This window comes from Gekko japonicus, unplaced genomic scaffold (assembly GCF_001447785.1).
Source record: "Gekko japonicus isolate JY-2015 unplaced genomic scaffold, Gekko_japonicus_V1.1 scaffold776, whole genome shotgun sequence".
NCBI lineage: Eukaryota > Metazoa > Chordata > Lepidosauria > Squamata > Gekkonidae > Gekko > Gekko japonicus.
The window spans coordinates 592,575-598,152 of NW_015161428.1; the positions used below are offsets into that span (position 1 = coordinate 592,575).

Consider the following 5,578-nt stretch of genomic DNA (forward strand, 5'->3'; position numbering starts at 1 on the left):
GGGGGGGGGGGACGTGCAGATCTGTCCTCGCAGAGGAGGGAGATCTTGTACCTGAATAAGACTTGGTCTTAAAGGTGCCACTGGACTGTTTTGGATTGGGGGGCCGGGGGAGGCTCTGCAACTTACCTGGCTGCTTCTTGCTCTGACTGAGGGCTGCTGGGAGCAGGGGGTGGGGCTTGTTGCATGTGCCCACCCCCTGGTCTCTTTACTGCTGGAGCTCTGCTCCTGTGCGCTCCTGCAGGAAATGACCCCTGAGCCTCATCATTAGGCGAGGGCTGCCAGTTCTAGGCTGGGAAACAGCAGGAGATTTGGATGTGAGCCTGAGGAGGGGGCGGGGTTTGGAGAGGGGAGGGACTTCATTGTGGTCTAATGGCCACAGAGTCCGTCTTCCAAAGCGGCCCTTTTCTCCAGGGGAACTGATCTCTGTAGCCCGGAGATCAGTTTTAATCCCAGGTTGGTGGAGCTTTGAACCCTGGTATCTTCGTCCCCCACTCTAACCACTACATTGCACTGTCTCTGTCTTGTTATAGGAATGGGCGTCAGTGCTTTTGCACACTCCAGGAACGTCATTGCTAGAGCAATGAGAAGTAGGAGTCTTCTGCATCCTTTCCATTGTTTTTTTTTTTTTTTTAAGTAGACTATTTACTGTTACACCATATTCTGCAAGTGGCTTTGGTAATGGATACCTGCTGCTCAGTACTGCAGGATAAGTTGTAAACTGTTAAGAAGTTCAAATTCTTTGTTTAACTGTGCTGCACTGTTGGTGGTTATTACTGTTTGAATTTCATGGAAGGCAAATATTGATCTGAGTGTGTAATAATTATTCCTGTGCTATGGTACCATCCAATGTAATCTTTCGATGCATCTGTCTCTGGAAAAATCTGTAAAACAGTGCATTATTTGTAAACAGTCATGTTCTGTTTTGGTGAAACAAATCAGTGATACATGAAAGACACTGGAACTGAGTTTTCCTGAGGAAATCCTGGCATTATTATATTTTTGGCCCCCTGAAAGGGATTTTTTAATTACATTTTTCTAAAGACTACAAATCTACAACGAAAATGAGGGAAGGGAACTACAATTAGGGATAAAGAAAAGAAAACCCACTACTATCTAAAATCCCAAGAGAGGAGATCCTCAAAATCTCTTAAGTACAAAGTCAGTTCTAAACTCGCTAACAATTTTTTGAACTTAGTCAGGTCTGCTATTACAACTTTTGAATATTAAATTAACTGTTAAAAAGAAAAACCCCAGAGCATCTCGTTACAATCAACCCTTTTCTTTCTTTTTTTAGAATTATATTTTAAAAAATTTCAAAAAATACAAACATTAAGGACAAACAAACATAGAATGGGGGTAATTCTTCTCAGATGCCAACATTAAAATAATACATGTTAAACAATCAACCCTTTTCAAAGGCACAATACAGAGTCCTTCAGCCTTCGTTTCTTCTTATCCTGTCTTCTTCGCAGTTTATAAGGACTTTTAGGAGCCGCCTCTCCCTTCTCTGACAGAGAGTCCTCTCCAGAAGACCCCGAGTCCAGCTCGCCACTGGACTTACTGTCCTCTTTATCACTTTTCTCTTGCTCACCCATCTGGATTTTCAAAAAGTCCCGTGCTTTGGAAACAGAGTCAATCTTTTCCTTTTTATCTTGAAGTTTGAAGGTTACGTCCTCTGGATACAGCCACTGATAGCTGATTGCATTTGTTTGAAGAAAAAGGATTAAATCTTTGTATTTCCTTCTCCTTTGTCTTATTTCAAATGGGATGTCTTTAAGGATCCTGATGGTGCTGTCCCCGATTTTCAAGGTTGTCCCTGACGTCGCTCTCAGGATAGTATCCCTAACATGTCTCTCTGAGAATCTCATTACTATTTCCCCAGGCAGATTATTATTGTTTATATATATGGAATATGACCTATAGGCCACATCAATTTCGCTCATCAAGTACTCCGCCGTCAAATCTGTCACCGGGGCTAATGCTTCACTCAGCATTTGCTTCAGATTATCTCCTTTAGATTCTGGGACACCCTGGAATTGGAGAACCAAGTTTGCCTTCTCCATTTGCAGCTGTAAAAATTGTTCTTTTGTGGAAACTTGCTTCTTTCCCCATTTTTGTACCTTTTTCTTCACCTTTTGAGTAGTGGCATCAACTTCTTTCACCTTCTCAGCTACTCTCCCCTTTCGCTTTTAAAAGTTTCACCTTCTCCGTCTTCTTCCCCACCATCTTTTATCGATTGTTTACTTTTGCCACAGTTTCTAAAGTCTCTGAATTTGCGCTCAAACACTCATACACGCTTTGGTAAGTTTTTCTCAACAGATTTCAATGCTTTTGCTTCCACTCCCCCCCATTTTTGCTTAAAAGTCCATGCGCATGGGAGGAGCCCCTCCCTCCACTCGTTTCACTTCTCAGTCCGTGGGGTGGGGAGCTTTCTTTTTAAATTGTCAAAGACGCTTTATTCTGACTCACGTTCATATTGGTCTTCCGACCTCGCTTAGTCTCTAATTCGACCGCTCAATCCCCAGCGCTTGTCCCGGTCAGCGTCACTAGGTTCCATACGGACACTCGCAGGAGGGACCATCAGGGCGAAGAGGTGCCTCAATTCCCCAGCATCGCTCTGGCGAAGAGGCGACCTCTCAAAAGCCCCATGGCTAGAAGCCCTTCGCCGGGCCTCTTGGGGGGCAATGAGCCTGTGTATCCCCTCCTTCCCGCTCGTGCACAGCTCGCATCCCCGGGAAGTCCGGGAGATGCGACTGCTCAGCGTGCCGCCATCCACCGGAAGTCGAAATCCTGGCATTTCTGTCCTGCTTCTCATTTCTTCACCATCTTTAGTATCTGTTATTTTTTTGCCAAGACATAATGTCTTTTTAGCTCTCTCCTTGGCTTTAGTCATTCCTGATGTCCTTACTGCTTGCAGGTTGCTTCCACGTGGCAGTTTATCTCCAGTTTGGCATCCCAACTGAAGTGGTGATTATTGGGGTTTTTTTTAAATATCCATGAAACATTGTCTCCAATTGTCCACTTTCTGGGTTTTCTCCTGCTTGGCTTGACTCTTTATTAAACCTAATGTCAGGCGTCGTTGTTTAGGGACCTCGTCTGGACGGGACGCAGTGTCCAGGGCGAGGAAAGACGCTCGGCTGGTTGCCTCAGAAATCAGAGGGACTGGTTTCTCTCACCCGTCCTCTCTGGCTTCACCTGAGCTAGCAGCTGTGAGTGGATAGGAGCCACAGCTCTCTGCTCCCTCATCCTGCCGTTCTGCTCCAGGCTCCGCACTTCTTCCTTGGCTTCCATTTGCCGCAGCCTTTATTTCCTCCTTAATTCCCTGGGTCCCTCCCCGTCCAGGCCTTAAAGGTACAGAGCCATGCCCAGGTGTCCTCTGGCTTCCTACCCACAGGTGAACTTGCCGAACCCTTCCACCTCGCGGTCAGCTTCTTGCCGCTCGCGCCATCCCCGGCTGCAGCCCCTTCCACCTCCCTTGACGGCTGGGCCTTTCCTGGCGGGTCTCTCTGGCAGGATCCCAGATCCTTCTTTAAAGCCACAAAAGGGGCTGCCGCTTGACTGACGTTGTACTCTTTGGACGGCAGGAGGGCCCTTGGTGAGCCCTCCTGACACCTAGTTTCATACAGTCCTTTGGAGGGACAAATACAGTCAAAGAGCATTTGCGTATCGTTTGCATATTATTTAAGGTCCTTTCCATGCTTGCACCATTTTGCCTGGCATCAACCCCTTTGGCAGGCATTCCGCTTCTGGGCCACCAGGAGACCTGTCATTCTAACTAGTTAAAAGCGTAGTGATTGCTCTGGAGGTGTAGCATTCTAACCATCTCCTGTCTCGGTTTTCTAGTTCCTCTGAATTCCCAGGCTGAGTATTTTAAAAGTCCTGAGCCCCCGTTCGTTGCAAAAGGCCGGAACAAGTTTTATCCCAGAAGCATGACTGTCTGTTTCCTGCATTTTTGAGACAATGGCAGCTTACTGAGAGCATAAATGCAGGGGTCTTCCAATGCTGCAGGCACTGTCCTTATTTTGCTGTGCCAAAACCAATTGCAAACCACCTGAAGGGTCCAGGAGAGGCCGATCTGTTCAGGTAATTTTTTGTTTGTTTTGGGGAAGAAAAAAGTATGCGAGAACGGTTGATTGTTAGCCTAGAGATTGACTCATAACTAGAGCAGAATACTTCCGAGAACTGTTCCTTTGTGTGTAAACTTGCACTCTGATGAGCTATGAGCAAATAATAAACGTGCCTGTGTAATCCCCAATAAAGGCTTCACACCCCAGTATCTCTCCAAGTTTATAGCAGGGAAACTGGAACCAAACTGAAACCGCTAAAGCTAAAACATTGCAACTGACAGTGCAAAAACAAGTCCCCACCAGCTGATATGTATTACAAAAAGGATTTGACTTGTAGAATCACAGAGTTGGAAGGGGCCAGATAGGCCAGCTGATTCTACTGTTGCACAACTTGTACTGTAAAAAAAGTTTTCCCTAAGATCCAACTGGTACCTTCCCACCCTTAATTTAAACCCATCATTGTGAGTCCTCTCCTCTGCTGCCAACAGGAACAGCTTCCTGCCCTCCTCGAAGTGACAGTCCTTCAAGTATTTAAGGAGAGTAGCCATACCCCCACTCAACCTCCTCCAGACTAGACATTTCCAAGTTGCTCAGCCTTTCCTCATGGGGCTTGGCCTACAGGCCCCTGGTCTTCCTTGTCACTCTCCTCTGCATCTGCTCCAGGGGTCATTTCGTAGAAAAAGAAGTGCAGGCGCTCATTAGCATAACTCATTAGCATAAATTATTTGCATATGCCACACCCCCTGACATCACTGGAAGTGTGTCAGAAGGCTCAGGCTCCACTGGACTGTTTTGAATTGCTAGCTATTGGGTGTTTTGGATTGCTAGCTATTGGGGGGGGGACACGTGCAGATCTGTCCTCGCAGACGAGGGAGAGCTTGTACCTGAATAAAACTTGGTCTTAAAGGTGCCACTGGAGACATAAACTTTATAAAGGACACAGACAAACACAAAGGTTTTTAAAGCTCTAAATAAAACATGCTTAAAACACTAGCACTCTTGTGATATTTTGTCTATTTAACAGTCTCTGATAACTGCTACCTCTTGCTCTGAATTATTGCATCAAAATGTCTGTGGTGTGGCAATCTTGAGTATGCTGTTCAGGTGTGCGTATGTAAGCTGCAAACCTACTTTTGATTTATTGACATTCATTACAGAAATCTCATGCTCAGTGTTCTGAGCCTAGGACCAAGGGGAAAACATGAAATAGCTGGGCATTGCGAGCTTTTGTACATAAGTTGCTTCATGTGCTGATGAAGAATATGAGAAGGCATCTTGATACAGACTGAGGGCTGTTTGTTTACAAAACTATAGTCTTCCCCAGAGAAATAACTACAACTTCCAACAAAGGAACTGTGCTGTGTGAACTTGGTCTGGACACACACTCTCAGCCTAATCCACCTCACCGGCTTATTGTTATTCCTCCTCTAAAATAGTTTGCATTGCTTTCTTACTGAGAGAGACTGGATCATGTGGGCATGAATACAGTGAAAAGGGGGAGGGAACCCAGT

General features: G+C 45.7%; 1 protein-coding gene across 1 annotated transcript in view; it reads left to right on the plus strand.

The window, feature by feature from the left end:
* The window catches only part of WNT9B (wingless-type MMTV integration site family member 9B), a 22,023-nt gene that overhangs the window by 1,202 nt on the left and 15,243 nt on the right, over window positions 1-5,578 (plus strand). The gene's annotated exons all lie outside the window — the stretch shown is intronic.